Below are 20,732 nucleotides of genomic sequence, written 5' to 3'. Positions count from 1 at the left end.
TTAAAAAAGTTTCCGTCCTTCTGCCTACATCATCAGCGGCGCGGGAACGTCTATATGGATAGAATCGCTGGTAATCTACATCCCATGACAACACCAACACCACCACCAACAATAACAACAACAACCATTAAATCTCCAACCCTCATCCCTTCTCCGTTAGTAAAGTTGATCAATGCCAGACGTCTTGTCTTTCTTATTCCTTCTGAGCAGTAACAAATAAGAACTTGCTTATTGGCAGTAGCTGCCTGCACACAACTCTCCTTTCATTTTCTTGCAGACGGTTCCCCCCCCCCCTCCCACAAGCACTGATCCTGTGGGAAGTGGTCTGACCGAGTTAATCCCATGATCACACTACCCTCCTCCCCTCCTCCTCTTCTTCCTCCTCCCCGCATGCAACACTCAACAGTGTGGGAGTGGCCCACATCCCACGTCTTCAGAAGGACACAGAAGCACAGTTATTGAGAGCTTATCTAAAAACAAAAACAACAAAGGAATGCCGAATGAAGAAAACGGAGAACAATGTAAACAAATCAACCTCGGCATAAATAAAGATGACTATTCTTCCCCAAATCCTAACTTACCTATACGTGAATTACCTAAGATATTAGGTGAGGAAATATCTACCCACGCCCTTGCCGCTGTTTCAAATGCCAGAGCTTAGGACACACCAGGCAACGATGTCGCCATACCATAGGAACATGTGCGCCATGCTCAACCTCCGCACATTGTTCTCCATGCCTGAACCCAACTAAATGCAGACACGGATCCAGACAACCTGGAACGGGGTCGGGGGCAGAACTCCCTTTCCTTCCAGTAAGAAAAAACTTGCCCAGACTATTGTCTAAGAAAATGTATCAAAATACAGCCTGCAACAAGTTTAAGGTCTTATTGTAAATTAATATTACATAATTTAGTTCTAAAGCATCATCATCATCATCATCATCATTCATCATCATCACCATCATCATCATCATCATCATCATCATTATCATTCATCATCATCATCACCATCATCATCATCATCATCATCATCATCATCATCATCATCGTCGTCGTCGTCGTCATTATATCACCACCACGATTAGTAATATAAAGTACCGTTTGCCAGCATCTCAGCTGTCGGACGAGGGAGAGAGGCGGGGGGGGGGGGGCGGATGCACCTCCTTCGAATCCGCGCCTGAAATATGCAAACCAACAACCTCTTCACGGCCCACAGTATACAGTTCTGAACGAGAAACTCTCTGCCTACGAGACTCAGAACACATCAGATTTAGAAAAACACAAGACCAAGATCTATGGTGGCCGAAGCTAGAACCACGCACTGTATATGGAAGCCCTGTGACCTTCCACACTCCCACACACACACACACGCCCGCACCCAACAACCCCACCCAAATAAATTCCCAAAAAGAAATCATAACATAGCACAGGAACATGAAACCTACATACCCCCACACGCACACCACACTCCTCTACCACAAATCCACCCCCTCATTTCCCAACCCACCTCATCATCCCCAATCTCCTTGTCGAGAGAAAAGAAATCCTCACCAGAAACAATCAAACAAGTGGGTGATTACATCAAAGCCACCACACCAGTAACCTTCTCGCCTTACAATCTCCATACCTGTCGAAACTTTTGTTACCTCAAAGCAAATAATCTAAGCCGAAATTCACCCCCTGAGCATCAACCCCTTTCCCCCCCAAAAAAAAATCACCTAGGACTTAGATCTCTCTCAGTGAGAAGAAGGGAGAAGAGGAGGAAGAAGTGAGGAAGGGGAGGGGGTGATAAGAATTGGTGAGAAAATGGGGGAAGAAAGGGAGAAGGGGGAAGAGTAGGAAGGGTGGGGAGGAGAAGAAGAATTGTGAGGAAGATAAGGAGATGGAGGGACATTGGGAGGGGGAAGGGGAAAGCAAGAGCCTTCTTCATACTTGGCAATGACGTCACATGCTCGAGTGATGACGACATTACATGCAAGCTTTTCCAGTACCTCTCCCACAAAAACTGACCCACCGAAAGCTGATGCTCTGACCAAGATGTTGCTAATCCTAATCCCACTGAAAAATAGCATGCCCACAAGAGCAAACATTTACACGTGCCTTCTCTTACACTAAATTTTACTTTACTTATAATCTTCCCCCAAGTTTGAATCTTCTCGTTTCAACTTGTTTTCCCCCTCCAAATTCCGAGCAATTATAAATAAATATGTAAAGAAATGAATGCAGAACTCCTGAAATGTGCTCAGTGGCACTATCCTTTTTTAACTCAATATACTCGTACTTTCACTTTCCTACAAACATTCCCTCACCTCCTTCATGGAAGCAGGTAGTCTGATTTAGTTGTTCTTAATGGGCTTCTCCTACTTACCCTCTTCTTCCCCCTCCCCCTACCCCCTACTCCTCTTCTACTTCCTCTCCCGCTCAACCTTGACCAACATGACGGTCGGCGTCTGCATGGAGGTATGAAAGGCAGAGGTGCAGAGCATGTTTCAGCACTTTTTTTTTATGTTTACTGCTTCAGTAGAAATAGCATATGTCATCACTTCCAGAATATTATGTTTATTTCATTCGTACAGAAACTGCGATAATTTAGTCTGAAAAAGCCTCCAACTTTTTCATACTTGTGTATGAAGGAATGCCAATTCAGAATAGGTCTAGCCACAGAAACAACCAACATCACATTGAAGACACAAAAAACCACATCCCACACTATCCACCTTACACAGTAACTTTTTTTTTTCTTCTTGAGCGACTTTTATGGGACAAGCCGGTGGTTATTGCAGACCTGGGAGCCGCAGGTCTCCTGCAAGAGAGACCGGGAACAGCGGATTGACCGAATTATCCCGACACAGTGACAAATGCATTACTTATTGCCGATTAAAAGATGTACTAAAAATGTGGGGGGATAGCTCCTCAAATACGAGTTTCGCGACACAGGACCACTCCACATTCGGTACGACCACAGTTCTATTCTTTCCCCTTTGTGTATCTTATGGTGTGAACATTTTCTTTATGAATCTCGCGACAACGCGAGAATACCCAAGTGTACGTAACTAAACATCCTACCTCCAGCAATGACTAACACGGCGGTGCTTTAAAGTCCAAACGTTCTGAACGTCTATCCTAAACGCTTGGGTCGCCTGGTCCCAACCAAAACGAACGTACGTCAAATTCAGAGCATGAATGAGGAACACTCTGTTATTAGCTGGATGTCGCAGCGCGTCGTTTCCAGCCGTAATGTATAAAATAATTATTTAAAAATGTACATGTATTTTGGACGAATGAAATGCCCTTATGAAGTCTTTCTTAACCTCTGATAAAATTCAGGCCATAAGCGCCGATCCTGGAATTACGAGGAGTGACACGTCTCCTCACCTCCCCACCCCATGTACGTGGTTACGTCTCTTTCAAGGAATTGTGAAATCATGGTAAATATTATAGCAATAGAGTCGCAGATGGAACTGCAGTTACAGGTCCAAAAAAGCCAAGAAGTTGGCCAGTCGCAGTATGACAGGTACAATATCAGCAGTCACCTGTTTCGGTCATCATCTTAAAACTCAACATTGCTCCATCTCGGAAACATTACAAAAACAATCAAGAAATGTATGTCAAATGAGGTTCCTAAAGAGCAACTGTGTACTGTTGGGAAGGATGCACATGCTTTGCATGCCTTGTCAATCCACAAATAAGTTGGACGACTTCTTTACTCGTGAGAACCAACAAGTCTCACAGTCCCTCTCAAACATGGGAAGAATAAGGTTGTGTACAAAGTTAGGTCTAATCAGATGTTACGAACATTTAGCGTCACCATCAATGTGCAAACCCCAAGAGAATTATATTAAAGGATTAGATAGTTCTGTCACTGGCAATATAATGCTTGTAAAATCCGGATTTAAAAAAATGTGACTGTACAAAATCTACCGTCCATATCATGTACAAACTGCAAACCATGTAGGCGTTGTGTGTGATCTTTAATGACCTAATCTAATCACTTATCTTACGTGATCAGGAAGTCCCCTCTTTGCACACTCTTTTGCGCATTATCTGCTACGTAATAAGTGGTGCTGGCAGTTCCCTAGCAGGTTCCAAACTACTAGGGGACACTCGTCTTCCCGTAACCCACCGCGTCCCGGAGTTTCCATGACAATGTGAATTTGCCAGTTGTAACGTTACCCTACGTTACAATCAATGTATTAGTCAAAGCTTTGAAAGTTACTCGTGGCAGAAGAGGTGTTCATGGATGTGGACTAAAAAAGAAAACGGACTTATATCTATTTGGTAGATATTCGGTTCTCCATGATAAAATTATTTTCAATATACAAGTGTAGTGAGGGTAACCATGAAGAAGCTAATACGCAGATATTTTCCTTCATGCTCAGCAATGTGTAGAATGATCACAAGAAAATCCGAACACCAAATATATTTTTGGAAGCAAAAGATATTATAGGATCCTATAGGAGAAAGAAAAATTGCTTCCATTCTTTCATGTCATAACCAACTGTGATACGGTGTTGGCATTCTGTGGTGTCAGAAAGAATGAGACCTAGGACACTTGGGCAGCATTTCCAGAAATCAGTTGCACATTCCTGAATGTGTTCATCTTCTCTGGAACAACTCCAGAGAAAAATTATGAGTCTGTATGGCAGAACCAGTTAATGCATGAGTGAATAGACTAAGAAAAATTTCTTTGTGCAAATGTCAGGTAGTCAAACTGTAAACTTCAGACTATAATTGCTCTCATAGTATAAATCTGATCAAATAGGGGTACACTGAAATAAAGCGTTCATAACAAAATAGCATTTGCTAAATCTAGATAAGTGGGGATGGACATCCTGATCGCAATAAAAATACTCCACTAGATCATGTCCGTGTACTGATCTTTGTAATTTTATTGTAGATTATTACAGAATAGATGAGTTAGCAGGGAGAGAACCAAAATGATACAATTGTATGCACTATCTTAGAGTATTCTTGAATCGTTTGCCATAACATACTACGTTCTGGTTCGATGAAACATCTTTAGTACATAATCCTCCTAAAATCACTACACCGTGTTTTTATTATATTTGTTTTATATTATTAGATAACAGAAATAAAGATATATTTTCGTTGCTTCTTATCCAAATATTGTAACTAAAACTATTTGCTATTTTCTGGGGGGGAGGGGTAAACAGTTTCAGTTATCTTTTCATTGCCAGCCATTTTGAAAACCAATATGGCGGATTAATACATGATTAGATCCAATGTGAATTGCTCTAATTTCAAATAGGCAATATAATTACTGCACTGTACAATATTTGACACTTTTTTTTCAAAAATCTAATGATTTTCCCATAATATACTTAGCCATTCCCCCATTCGATATTATTTCCTCGACTTCCTTCTCTTTCTTTACATAGGCCTATTCCCGTCTAAAATCAAATAACTGTATCGTATGAATCAATGTAAAAAAATGACTACGCTACCTGGAGGGGCCAACGCTAATGTTAAAATGGCATAGGAATTTAGCATTCGACTGCAAACAAATTTGTGGCCACTACGGATGAAAGTTCATATGCTCCTTATAAAATTCTCACAATTGTCATCCTACCTGTTTTGCTACACACTGATACAGATAATAAATGTTCATATGGCATATACTTAACTATGCAGCCATAAAAGTGGTTAATAAAAACACGTTAACACTTGTGGGTAATAAGTATTGCTCAAGTAAATAGGATTTACCTTGGATGAAGAAGTTACACTCAAGGTTCTTGTCACCGGACCTTGGTCTTAATGTAACATTTAACTTACTCATCGGTAGGTTAAAGACCACATTCCACATTTCATCATATCGCGTTATCTAATCGATAGCTACGATAACTCTACCACTTATCTCCTATCTTCCTGGTTGCCCTAAAAGTTCTCACCTCATTTTCTCTCAAACTGTCAAAATTGTACTTGTTATTAAATTCGATATAAATAGTCATTTTTGTTGTGCATTTTAGTTGAAACTGTTAAAAATAATTATGTACTATGGTATTTGGTATTATTATATTTATGAAACACTTTCAATCCTCAATGTTGGTCGTTGATTTCATCCCTTCCGCTGAGATTACGTCTCCTGTGGAGTGTTGAGGTTTATAGGTTAATATTTCTTGGCACCCCGTGGGATGCCCCGAACAGCTCCAGGGTTCCACACATATTTAATTATATTTAATTGCTGGTAGGTCATTCTTTATCAATACAGCTTCCATACACTTTAATTTACTCTTATTGGTGTTCTTTGCTATGCATATTAATTGCTGGTAGGTAATTCTTTATTAATACAGCTTCCATACATTTTAATTTACTCTTATTGGTGTTCTTTGCTAAAATCGAAGTTAAGTAATGCATTTGTTTTTATTTCCAAAATCACTGTGGTTCCATTTGGTGATATTGTGTTCTCCCTTCCTCCCACAGAAAGGAAAATAGCGAGGATAGAAAGTTTAAGGAAGAAGATTTCCAATGCTGAGTATGCTGTATCATTTAATAGAAAATGTATCCAAGAAAACCTGCTCCCTAAATTCACACACACAAACATATATATATATATGTATGTATGTATGTATGTATATGAGAGTTTTAAGTGTTTTGTTGGAAGTAAAACGAAGATGCTCTCGGAATAGATTTTACTCTTACGTTACGGCCATTTTGGTGTTCTTTAGAGAGTTATCTACAGAAGGTTTTACAAACACATTTTATATCACTCTTGAGGAGCCTCTCGGTCAGGTCACAGCGTCCGGGCGGTGAGCATTTGTCTGGTGTCTTAGCGAGTCTAGTATAAGGACACTTGCCACCTTCGATAGGCAGATAAATCCCTCTCTTCCATTAGTGTTTTCTTTGACGTTTATATACACAGCTTCAATCGTTTTTCTTGTCTTCTTTTCATGACCCTTTCTGAAGACTTTGGCCTCTTTCCAATGAGGAAGGTGGCCAAATTTGTCCACATGCTGAACTTAGGATCGAGTTGGACGTCCTTTGTGCTCTAAGGTCATTTATGTTCAGATATACGTTTGTCTAAACCTCGGCTCGACTCACCAAAATAGGAGGCTGAGCACCCCGGACAAGGAATCTCATAAACAACACTTAACTCATTGATAGGACTTTTTTCTTGTCTTTTCACAATTCTCACTATTTTGTCAAAGGAGACTTTGGCTGTTTTAAGTCCACCTTTCATTTGAAGTCGATCGATTTTCTCGGTGTTAAGTGCATTGGGAACGGTTATGTATGTGTTCTTCTCACCCTAGGCTTTGTGGGCATTTGTCCTACTGTGGGTTTCTCTGGCTTTGTTCCTCATCCTGCAAATTAGACCACTATGGTATCTCAGTTCTTTGAACGTTTTCGTAGCTGATACATGCTACTACAAATTCTGTAAGCTCGAAGGAAGAAACCAATCAGAACTCCTGTATTCACCCTCCTGCTATGACCTGAAACGATAACGTTCAAAGAACCGTTTATTTTTGTTTATTTATTTATTCATTTATTTATTTATTTATTTATTTGTCTATTTATTTATTTGTTTATTTATTTACATATTTATTTATTTATTTCATTTATATATTCATTCATTTATATATTCATTTGCCAATCAGAAAGGTTATCATTATGGGAACACTGCACATTCTTGCTCATCATTGTGACCGCAACCTTGATACTTTTTAATAAACAATGACAGACACCAAATGCGTCAGATACATTATATCTTTCATATGACGTATATAGCGTGCCAGTTTATTCATATATGGCTCTTCTAATGTTAGAGTGCATTTTACGATGCACTGTTGTTCCTTAACCTTGATATTTTTCACAAGTTTGAAATGATCTTTCTTCAGTTCCCAAACCATTTGTTTTTCCTCTCATGGCAGCTTCATAATTATCCCTGCGTACATAATTTTATCTGAGACATAATTTTCTGTTTTTCTTCGAATGAATCTTTGATCTCGCCATTGCAGTTGTCGATCTTATGCACTGCTTTTTCCAGATTGTCTCTCCAGTCAAATACCACTCTCGTGACCATGCAAAATGCGCTTTCCACTTTCAACGTCAGTTTCCACTTTGCTCGTTATAGCTTTCATATTACTTATGACTTTCTCTTCTTCACTGTCGTTTTTATCACCAACATCGTTTTTATCACTCTCCTCCATCCGTGCCATTGTCTCTTTACTTCCATTTTTGTATAACTATCTGTATTTAGTTGATCATGTATTACTTATTCAATTTTAATCTAATTTGCAATTCAGATCACACTGTCATTCATCAAGTGGTTGAAAAATGAGTTCCACCTATTCTTATAAACTCTGTACTGTATTCAAATTGAATTGTTATGCCTTTCTGGTATATCATTTGCATCTATATACGGCATTATTAACGTCTAGCATATCATTTTTTATCATTAGTATGTATTCTTGGACATCGCTTCATGTAATATTACAAGTAATTACAAAAATTGGCTGAGTGGGTTAGGGCGTCATTACTTCCGGCGAGGGTCGAGGGATTGGTGGTTCGAATCCTGTCACCGGCGAAGTTGAACCATGGGCACGGTTCTTAAAATTCCACGCTATAAAGTCCTCTGTAAGGGGCATCATCCTAGCTTCCGTTAGGGGGGAGTTTGTGACGTTAAATCATATCATCATCACAACATACCACTTTTTGGCCGAGCTGACTCTCCAGAGATCAATGTTGCCAAGCCATATACTAGTAAAAGACTAGTAAAAGAGGTATGGAAGGCAGATGTGGAGGGAGTGAACATGAGGGGACGTCCTAGGATGAGGTGGATGGATGGGGTGAAGGGGGCTTTGGGGAAGAGGGGAATGTCTGTTGAGGAAGGAAGGGAGAGGACGGAAGACAGAGGTGAGTGGAGAATAGTTGTATATGGATGATGTTGTGATTGCATGAGGAGGAATGGGTGGGGGGTGGGGTAGTATGCGTGAGTAAATTTTGACGCAGCCCGAAGGGATTTCTCCCCGTCCTCTCCTTATATGCAAGGGGGGGTCGCCGATTAAATGAAGCGGCCTTGCTGTGGATGTGCTGTGTCTTGCGACACTGCTTCTGACCCAGGGCGGTGGGCAGGGTGCAGGGATGACCCGTCATCCAGGAGGTGCTCAGATGAGAGGGAGGGTGGGAGGGGTGTGGAGTGTATTTAGGGATGAAATGGGTGGGAGTGTTTTTATGCCTTTCCCTTTTTGGCTGCCTCCCTTGGAAGGGGGAAAAAGTCTTGGTATATGTATGTATGTATGTATGTATATAATATATATGTATATATGTATATATGTATATATGTATATGTATATATGTATATATATATCTGTATATATACTGTATATGTATATATATATATATTTTTATATATATACATATTTATATATATATATATATATATATATATATATATATATATATATATATGTATTTACCTAGTTGTATTTTATGGGAAGGGGAGCTATGCTCGTAGGGTCCCGTCTTCATATCTCATTTTATCTAAACTATTTTTAAATTCATGTATTGTTTTTGCACACACTACTTTCTCATCTAACTTGTTCCAATTGTCTATTACTCTGTGAGGAAAGCTGTTCTTTTTTCAGATCTCTTATATAGCTGTCTTGATTTTCTTTCCGTGTCCTCTTGTATTTCTATCATCCCATTTTATTAGGTCCTCTCTATCAATAATTTCTATGCCTTTCATGATTCTGTAAATAGCTATCAAATCTCCTCTCTCTCTTCTTTGCTCTAGTGTCTGTAGCTCAAGTTTTGCTAGTCTCTCTTCATATGATAGTTTTGAGAGTGTCGGTGCCAATTTTGTAATTGCTCTTTGTATTCTTTCAAGTTTTGTTATACATTTTTTGTACTTGGTGACCACATCGTTGCTGCATATTCCAATCTTGGTCTTATCAAAGTGATTAGTATTTTCTTCACCATTTCTTCATCCAGGTATGTAAATGCAACTTTGATTGTTCTTATTAAATTATAAGTTTCACCAAAAATCTTATTTATTTGTTTCTCAGGTGACATATTATTCATAACAATGACTCCCAGGTCCTTCTCATTTTCCACTTTTTTTATTCTTTCTTCTCCCAGTTTATATGATCCTGTTATTCTGTTTTTGCTTTTTCCAAATTCCATTATACTACACTTTTTGGTATTGAACTCCATCTCCCACTTCCTACTCCATTCCCATACTTTATTTAGATCACTCTGTAGTGATTCACAATCTTCTTCTGTGTTCACTTTTTTTAATCGTTTTGCATCATCTGCAAAGAAGCTCATATAACTTTCAATTTCTTCATCCATATCATTAATATATATAGCAAACATTATTGGGGCCAAAACTGTTCCTTGTGGAACACCGCTTATTACTTCATCCCAATTTGAGTGTTTGTCTCTTATCACTACTCTCGTTTTTCTTTCTTGCAAGAAGTCTTCCATCCATTTAAGCAGTTTGCCCTGTATTCCTCCCTCTGTTTCTAATTTCTTAAGCAACTTCTTATGTGGTACTTTGTCAAAAGTTTTTTTATGTCTAGAAATGCACAATCGGCCCATCCATCTCTTTCTTGTATTACATCTATTAGCCTTGAATAGAAACATATTAAATTGGTGACGCATGATCGTCCTTGTCTGAATCCAAATTGCCTTGGAATTAGCACGTTGTTTTTTTCTTAATACTTTACCCATCTACTTTTGACAATTCTTTCACAGATTTTTGCTATTGTACTTGTTAGAGAGACTGGTCTATAATTGGTAGGGTCTTCTTTATTTCCCCCTTTATATATAGGTACTATATTTGCTCTTTTCCAATCTTTTGGAACTTTTCCTTCTTTCAATGAACTGTTTATTATGCTATGTATTCTGTCTGCCAGTTCATTCTTTCAAAATCCAGTTTGCTATTTCATCTGGTCCATGCGATTTTCTGACATCAAGATTACTCAAGTGTTTCATTATTTCATTCTTTGTTACTTCTATTTCTTTCATAGGGGGACTTTCTTTTTCCGTACGATCTCCCCAGGTTGTATGTTCTCCCTTGTAAACACTGATTTAAAATGCTTGTACATAATTTCTGCCATTTCTATTTCCTCAGTGTATTCAACTCCTCCTTGTCTTAATTTTTCTAAATCTTGTTTGTTTTTCAGTTTGTTGTTTACAAATCTGTAAAATAGTTTTGGTTGATCTTTACATTTTTATTACATCTTTTTCATATTTTCTCTTTTCCTCTCTGCACGCTTGTACATATTCATTTCTATAACAAGTATATGTTTTCCATTTTTCAGGTCTTTTGTCTTTCTTCTATTTGGTCCAAGCTTTATCTCTTTTGTCTTTTAACGCCCTACAACTTTTGTTGTACCAGCACTTTACATATTCTTTTTCTTGTTTTTGTCATGGGACATACTTTTCCACTCCTTTTTTCACAAAGTTTTGTCAAAATATTCCATTTCTCTTCCACTGTTGTTTCTTCTTTGTATATTCTTTCCCAGTTTTCATTTTGAAAGAATTCTCTTATTTTATAGAAAAAAAAATCATACATCATTCTTCCTTTTCTATATTGTTCATTTCTTTTCGTGTATTTCTCCTCATTTAGTTCCAGTTCAATCAATATGTGGTCACTTTTACTTATTGGTGTCTTATATTCAATCTTTTCCACAATTTTAGGTTCAGATGTGATTATTAGGTCTAGTCTCGATGGTTCTTCTTCATTTCTATACCTAGTGTTCTCTTGTATCCATTGTGTCATTGTATGGTCAATAATCATCTCGAGTAGAACATTTCCCCATGAGTCTTCTCCACCCTTTACTGTCACCTCTTCCCAGCAGACTTCTTTGAAATTAAAGTCGCCTATTATAACTATTCTTCCTCCATCTTCCATTATCTTATTTAATGTTATTCTTGTGTCTTCTAACATACTTTTATGTTCACTCTCTTCCCACGAGGCTGTTTTTGGAGGCACATAATTTATTACAAACTTTCTGCTCTTCTTATCTCTGTCTTCCACTTCGATCATAATCATCTCTACTGTATTCTTTCCATATGTGACACTCCTCACGTTTATATCTTTCTTAGTCAGGAACATAACTCCACCCCCTTGTTTTGTCTCTCTGTTTCTAATCCAATAATTATATGCATCATGTCCTACACTGTTGGGTGGTAGTGGACCTTTTAATTTTGTCTCTACAATTCCCATTATGTCCGGTTCTTTTTCCTTCAGATAATCATTCAGTTCATTCAATCCTGTTATTAATCCATCTATATTTGTGTAAGACACTCTTAATTTTCTGCTACTTCCATTGTATTTTCTGTTTCCCCTTTGTTTTTCTCCGGTATGGCCCATCTCCTCACTTTCATATTCACTACTCTCCAATAGAATTTCTCTTTTTCTGTCTCTGTTCTGTTCTCGTTTTTTTTCCTTAGCTTCTTGTCTTTTCATTTTTTCCTCCTCTCTATTCATTTCTCTTTTTATCCATACCTTTTTATATTGTTCACTGTTTGCTAGTTTCCCTGTTTTTGCTAAGATATTCTCTGCTGTCGTTTGTGACCTGAATTTAATCTTAATTGGTCTGGTCTTATCTGTACTATATTTTCCGAGTCTAAACATCTCTTCAATTTGTTTCATGATTTCAGGTTCATCTTCCTGAACTAATTCTAGTAAGCTGCTTACTTTTTCTTTTTCCTCTTTGATTCTTGTGGTTCTATTAAGGTTATACTTCTCTTCCATTCCTAATATAATTATACATTTCTTTTTATCTGCTAAGTCTCTTACTATATTTTCCTTCTGTCTCATCACTTTGATAACTGAGTCTTCAGTTGTTCTTTCATTTGCTGTTTTATTATGTCAGTAAATGCAACTTTACTATTTTCTTGGATTTTTTTTCCAACCCTGTGCTTCTTTTGCTATGGTTTCTTTATTGTCTTTATTATTCCTCTTTAATTTCTCATTCTCATATTTTACTTCTTTCAACTGTCTTTTTAATTCTTCTATTTCTTTAGTTAAGTTTTTGTTCACCTTCTCTAGTTCTTCCAATCTTTCAACTCTCTGCGCAATCTTTGCTATGTTCCTACTCTCCCAATGTTCGGTCATTTTATCAAGTTTTTCCTCAAGTCTTGCTAATCGGGGGAGGTTGGTATCACCACCCCCCTCATTAAATCCCTGGAAATTATTATCTTCACCTTCCATTGTGCTGCTCTCTTATCTATATTTCTAATCTTTGCATTTTTGTTAATCCCTTCTTCACCAAAATCCTCATTCCTCCGTTTGTTTACAAGACGCTTGGCCTCCTGGACCAAGTCCTCCCCTTCCTCATTTCCTTCCATTTCCCTCAGTAATCCCTCCCCTTCTCCTTTTTCTCATCTTCCCACTACACCACGAGCTTTCCCCTTCCCTTTAAATACAATAAGGTACTTCCTTGATGTTGAGATCCACGTAAAATTTGATTTTCCTTCGGAACTCTAATTTTCGCCGTCCATCCGACGAAAGTGTGTGTGTGTGTACAGTATATATCGTACCAGTTATAACTTTCCATTTTTCTCCAATCATTTCTTTCCCTGTTTCAGTTTCCTGATATTTCTTCTTGTGCAAACTAACTCCGCATAACCTAAACACAGATTTAGGTTTTGATTTCTTCATGTTGATTTCATGTATCATTTAATTCCTTTGGTAGAGAAGAACCTTGCCACTACTTTGTACTTTTAATCTTTTCCTCTTACCGATATCTTATCACAAAATTTTACTATTTCCGATGTTCTCTGTTCAGGATGCGTCTATCATTTCTCATACGAATTATTTGCGTACTAATCATTACAAATATGTCTACACTTGGCAACGAAGTTTCAATCTGAAAAATATGTATACATATATGTATGTATATATATATATATATACACTATAATATGTGTATGTATATATGTAATGTATATATATATATATATATATATTACAGGTGAAAAATGTAATCACACATTTGTGAATAACGTAGAAATCACTGTTGGAGTAGAAAAGACTGGAAACGGGGAATCTGTATATTTCGATTGCAAACTGCAATCCTCTTCAGTAGATACAAATAAGAGAGGGCGTGCTGTTTAAGTAGCACCCTTAACAAAAGAAAGGGGAACATGGGAAGATATCTCTACCCTCTTCTCACTCCGTATGTGAGGTCAGGAGGCAAATGAGCTTTCACTAGGTTGGAGATGAAGAGTCCGGACATTATGTCCGGGGATCATTGCCCCTTTGAAATAATCAAGTTGGGCTGAAATTCAATTATCGTAGATTCGACCATTTTTCTCCTGAACTCACATCTGGATTTATAAATAAGCTCAGCTCTGTCCCAATCCTAACAATGTTTAAATTGCTTAACATGTTGGAACACAGCTGAGCTATCTTGTGCATATTTAATGGAACGTTTATGTTCAATCATCCTGGTATTCAAATCCCTTCCAGTCTGTCCGATGTAAACTAAGTCACAACCTTTACATGGAATCGAATAAACCCCTTGGCTCTGTTCTGTGCTACTTAAACAGCACGCCCTCTCTTATTTGTATCTACTGAAGAGGATTGCAGTTTGCAATCGAAATATATAGATTCCCCGTTTCCAGTCTTTTCTACTCCAACAGTGATTTCTACGTGATATATGTATATATACATATATGTATACATATATGTATATATATATATATATATATATGTATATATATATAATATAATATATATGCATATATGAGATTAGAAACGCTAATAAGGGTATTAAGTAAATATAAATGTGTCATTGCAGTAGGGAGAAAGGAGGAATATATTCCGGGAAGAATAGAGAGTAAACCAAATTAAAAACAAAAAGCAAATGGGACTGTGCAAGTAATTATTGGCAATGAGGAAAGCATACAGAAAGAAACAATTACTTGGATCAGGGTAATATGCACAAGGAGGGGCACGGCCAATAAAAATAAAGGTTCAAATCACAGTGCACAACTAATGAGAACTAGGAAGCAAAGAATGTTCAAGAATGAACAGAGGCGCAACAGAGGAGGAAAGGCAGAAAACAAGAAAACTAGTGTGAAATGCATGAGAGGGAGAGGATATATAAATATATATATATATATATATATATATATATATATATATATATATAATATATATATATATAATATATATATATATATATATATAATATATATATATATATATATATATATATATATATATAATATATATATATATATATATATATATAAATATATTATAGGATAAGAATTAATCCGATGAGTCTAATGAAAGTTCTAAGTTTTATACTAAGTCTTCAAACTGGCTGATCATACTAGGGGAGGTCACCCGGTATTCGGGCAGTGACGAAATGTCACGTGCACTAGGAGAGCCTCCGGGTGCGTATTGTGGCGGAATTTTGTCTCGTGTTTACACTGGTGGTGTTTTGTCCCATATTGGCGTTTGTGGTGTTATGTCTCGTGTTTGGATTTGCACCAGTTTGCCTCATGCTTGGGAGGGCTCTAAGGTCGTCTGCTTGTTTATTTAGATCTGGGCTTATCTCTTTAATATATAATGCTTCTAAAATTGGGAGCCGTCTATCGTCAGTACATAAATCCAAAATTTCAGTGTTTTCCTCTAGGTTCTCTCTTGATAGTGTTATGCCATGTGCTTCTTTTAAGTGGTTTTTAGGGGCTCCAGATGTCAGGTGATATGAGAGGCGACGGGACAACCTCATTGTAGTCATGCCAATATAGGTGGATGGGAGGGCTTCACAGTTCCCTCGTGTACAATTGAACCTATAAATGACATGGGATTTCTGAAGTTCCCTTTTCTCTTGTTGGGGGCTGTTTCTAATAAGGAGGTGGCTAGTTTTCTTGGTTTTATAATAAATTACCAGGTTGAGTATTTTCTCTGGATTGACTGGTTTGATGTTTCTTTTGATAATTTGTTTCATTATGCGTTCATCTTCTTTATATGCTGACGAAAAAAATTATTTATAATAGATATTAATTTTCTCTTTATTCTGGTTATTATTGTTGTTTTTATGCCAGCCGTCCATTATTCTCTTTATTTGGTGGCTTATCTCTTTTTCGCTAAACCCATTATTGAGCAGTACTTGGGTAGAACGTTCTATTTCATTATGCACTTGTTCCCATGTGCTACAATGAGTTAGTGCTCTTCTGATATAGGCACTGATGGTGGAGTCCTTATATCTTTGGGGGCACTCGCTAGAACCATTAAGGCAGTGTCCCGGGTTTGTGGGTTTTGTGTACACCGTAGTGTTAAAAGCATGTTCATTTTGTTTCACTAGGAGGTCGAGGAAGGGTAAAGCTCCGTCCACGCTATCTTCCGTAGTGAAAGTGAGTTGAGATATCTTTTGTAGTAGGTGGCGGAGTTTTTCAGCTTCGTTGCTGTTCTTGGTCTTAATGAAGATATCGTCAATATATCTACAATATATATCTGGCTTTTCTATTTTTGTGAATACTTCTTCTTCTACGCAGCCCATGAAAAAGTTTGCCATTAATACTCCGAGGGGGAATCCCATTGCAACACCATCAATTTGACAATATTTGTTCCCGCGGGGGCAAGTGAACGGGACCTGTTTAGTACAGCCCCCAACAAGAGAAAAGGGAACTTCAGAAATCACATGTCATTTATAGGTTTACATGTACACGAGGGAACTGTGAAGCCCTCCCATCCACCTATATTGGCATGACTACAATGAGGTTGTCCCGTCGCCTCTCATATCACCTGACATCTGGAGCCCCTAAAAACCACTTAAAAGAAGCACATGGCATAACACTATCAAGAGAGAACCTAGAGGAAAACACTGAAATTTTGGATTTATGTACTGACGATAGACGGCTCCCAATTTTAGAAGCATTATATATTAAGGAGTTAAGCCCAGTTCTAAATAAACAAGCAGACGACCTTAGAGCCCTCCCAAGCAAGGTCTAAGTAAACAGGTCTAATCGCTGGAGTAGTTCTGCGCAGCTTCTGACGTCATTTAGATGCGTCCATTTTCTCTTTGTGATACATTGAAGAAAACTGTGAAACGCCAAGGATGACAGGAACTATAATATTTTATATATTATATATATATATATTATATATCATATATATTATATATTCATATATATAGACAGGAACTATAATATTTTATATATATTATATATATATTTTATATAATATTTGTCAGAATATAAATAATTGAGTGGAGCGGTGCGAGCGAAGGCGACGTCATTTTCGAACGACGGACCAACTTCAACTGACAGCTATAGGACCCGCTAACCCCACTTTGAACAGCCAAGTGACGTTCACGGGCTCGCTGCGCCAACTCCCTCGAAATTCGGTCGGAAGTGGTTTAGACCTTATTCTTAGATCTTGCTCCCAAGCATGAGGCAAACTGGTGCAAATCCAAACACGAGACATAACACCACAAACGCCAATATGGGACAAAACACCACCAGTGTAAACACGAGACAAAATTCCGCCACAACACGCACCCGGAGGCTCTCCTAGTGCACGTGACATTTCGTCACTGCCCGAATACCGGGTGACCTCCTCTAGTATGATCAGCCAGTTTGAAGATTTAGTATATATATATATATATATATATATATATATATATATATATATATATATATATATATATATATATAATATATATATATGGAGAGAGAGAGAGAGAGAGAGAGGGAGAGGGGGGGGGCGAGAGGGAAAGCGAGATAGACTTGGACCGAACAGGAGATGGGAGAGTTTTTCTGGGGAGTGATAGATCAGAGGATGAGGAAATCGTATAGAAAAACGACCCAGAGGAGGAGAGAGAAATTATTAATTAAAAACAGTGGAAATATTTTGCACTAAAATGACTGACTCCTGGAAGATTAGAGACAAATGACTATTCAAAAGTGAAAAGAATAAGACATAACACGTTTTGTCAAGACCAAACTTAATGATCTTTATATCCAAGTGTTAAAGGAAAATATAACACGTGGCGGTGGGGCAGAGGAGAAAATTAATGGGAGCGAGTGATTGTTGCAGTTGCAGCAACAGAAGTATAAAAGGTGGAAGGAGTGATAATAATGAGAGACGGCAAGGACAAGATCATAAATATGAACATCATAACGGAATATATATATATATATATATATATATATATATATATATATATATATATGTATATATATATATATATATATATATATATATATATATATATTTATACAACAGTGGTGCATATCCCACCAAAGACAAGAACATGGAATGAGGTAGGTGGAATTAAGGAATAATGGGGCAATGCACTGTTGAATATAGCAATAAATAACATAATGACTCAATGGATGAAGCAATTAACAATATATGAAGGTGAAGTTAGTAGAGGAACCTAAAGTGACTAAATCACTGAAACACTGGTGCTCTATAGGTAAACGTGATCTTGTAGTCCTTGAGTTGATTTCGTAAGGAAGGCAAGATACTGTACTAGTTTGTAAGGGCATGGCGGAAAAGGTGCTTTGAAGCAGCGGACGAGACAACTTCAACGATAATAAAAATTATATAAAAACGGGAAGTCTCCCAGAAGAATAGAATGTAGGGACGGAAAATAAGTGACAAAAATGAGCGGGAGGGAATCACAAAAACAGGATTGGTTTAACAAGAGCTGCACGATAACAAATAAAAAATAATGCATGCGAAGGGTGGGGAAGAAGAATAAAGATAAAAAAAAAGGTGTAAGAGAACCAGAAACGAATACACGAGAATTAGAAGAGAAAAAAAGATAAATGTGAAGATAGACCTTTGTTCAACAATGTTTTAAACGACAATCTTACACACAGAGAAGGAATGTGCAAGCTAAAGTTAAAGGGATAGTGTATGAAGAAACTAAAAATTATGCTGAAATAATGAATAAAAAGATCCAATCGATATTTACCAATGAGAATGACCTTGAAGGAAAGAAGGGAAAATTCAAGAAGTATATAAACTTCTCGAGAACTTAGAAGTGACAAATACATCGGGGCAGGATGGAATTTAAAATTTTATATTATAAGATATCACGGAACAGATGGTGGGCAAAATAGATCAACTGATTCTATGTTCCTTGGAAGAGGGAAGGGCGCCACTGTATTGGAAATTTGCCATTGTGGTTCTAGCATATTCATGCGTTTCTTTGACCTACACGATAGCCAGTGTGCTAAAAGACTGAAACGCTCGTGCCCCCCCCCCCGCCTCCTCCAAAACACACACTGTATTTTCATTAAACCACTCCCTAACTGAGCCTCGGAAGGATGATGGGGGGAAGGAGGGACGTGAAGGATGCACTCTACTGACGGGTTCATGGGGCGTTCAGTGGCGGTTGGGGGTGGTGGAGGAAGGACTCTCACGGTCGAGCAGGAAATGGACACGCAACAAGGCAGAATAGGATATTTAAACTGTTCAGACTTTCTAAGTTTTGCTGGGAATTTCTGCATGCCATCATTACATAAAATAATTGTAGAATGGTGTGTGTGTGGGGGGGGGGAAGGGCAGTTTCATCCACAATCACATCACTTGGTAGATGGAAGAACTACCCGCATTCACGCCAAAACCGTCCCAATCTCACCCTAACACGACCGACAATATGGTGGTCAGTTACGACATTTAAATATGCCCTTACGATAATGAGCAAACGCTGCACTGAACAACTAAACATCGTTGTGTCTGAACACTGTAAGTTCCAAACACCAGTGTCTAAGCCGCTGCACCGAAACGAGCTTCGACTGAACACATTCTCTTGTTATTACCTTGATTAACCAACACTGCGCTATTCACGATACAGTACACACAGCTCTTGCTGGGTTCATAACATGAAAGAAGTGGAGTGCACGCGCTGTGACCTTGGCTGGCGTAAGTCTGATTCATTCTGTACTGTACCATGCACGTGATCTACTCGTCTGTTTCGGTCTACGGGCTCGCTCAACTTTCATTGTCACGGGTGCACGGTGCTGCTGCCCGAAGGATTTAAAAGCAGTGAAATTGCTTGAACCATTTTATATAACTGCAAAACTCTACCTACAGCGCCCTTCTTCGAAAAATACTGTAAAACATAGGTGGGTGAATTATTTCGAGAAGAAGCCAGTTTTGACTGACAAGCGCATCGGGTTCAGAAAAGGAAGGTCTTGTTTCACTTTCCTGTTAAGCTTCGAGAGCAATTGATGTGCAACATGACAGGGTTGGATAAGACCTGTATACTTGGACCTAGAAGTTGAACAGCGTTGTACGACTTAAAAGGTACATAGTGGAATGGGTGGAGGATTTCCTTGGAAATAGGCATATGGGATTGGAGAGGAATGTAAGGGTACTATAAGGCTCGGCACTGGCATCAGTAATCTTGATTATGCACATATATAGTATGACAGGTTCCTATGCCGAGCTTGCTAAAAGAGTGAATAGCGAAAAGTAAGTGTGGATTTACACAATCACGACTCCGGCCACAACAACGCCACGATCTCGCAATCGTGGCGCTGTTGTAAGTGGTTTTCATGATGGTTTTAATCGAGGGCTACGAATCGATGAAAACCATCAGGAAAACCACTCGCGACAACACCGCGATTGCGAAATCGTGGTGTTGTCGTGGCCGGTCATGACTGTAAATCCACACTAATGTAAATTACTACAGAAGACCTAGATAAGATTTATGAATGGAGCCAGAAATGGAAGACAAAATTCATTTCATAGAAATATGGAAAATAGGATATAATAAGAAGAGTCGTAAAAT

The 20,732-nt window shown here is 38.1% G+C and overlaps 2 protein-coding genes across 5 annotated transcripts in view; one reads left to right on the top strand and one right to left on the bottom strand.

Moving 5' to 3' along the window:
• The window catches only part of LOC143018942 (estradiol 17-beta-dehydrogenase 11-like), a 55,723-nt gene that overhangs the window by 33,923 nt on the left and 1,068 nt on the right, over positions 1 to 20,732 (bottom strand). The window contains exon 1 of one of the 4 annotated variants that reach the window (XM_076174547.1): positions 5,725 to 5,852. The exons of 1 other annotated variant lie outside the window; for it this stretch is intronic. The gene's annotated coding sequence lies outside the window, so the exon portion shown is untranslated. Of the gene's footprint in view, positions 1 to 5,724; positions 5,853 to 20,732 lie in introns of those variants that run through there. 2 more of the 4 variants (XM_076174549.1, XM_076174548.1) reach the window with 2 other exon arrangements.
• Positions 4,129 to 20,732, top strand: part of fwd (phosphatidylinositol 4-kinase beta fwd) — an 80,510-nt gene continuing 63,906 nt past the window's right edge. Inside the window, exon 1 of the mRNA XM_076174545.1 lies at positions 4,129 to 4,148. The gene's annotated coding sequence lies outside the window, so the exon portion shown is untranslated. The remainder of the gene's footprint in view (positions 4,149 to 20,732) is intronic.

This window comes from Oratosquilla oratoria, chromosome 36, assembly GCF_046742065.1.
Source record: "Oratosquilla oratoria isolate Oo_2021 chromosome 36, ASM4674206v1, whole genome shotgun sequence".
Classification (NCBI taxonomy): domain Eukaryota; kingdom Metazoa; phylum Arthropoda; class Malacostraca; order Stomatopoda; family Squillidae; genus Oratosquilla; species Oratosquilla oratoria.
Note: the sequence above shows the minus strand (reverse complement) of the source record. Positions and strands in the feature narration are given on the sequence as shown.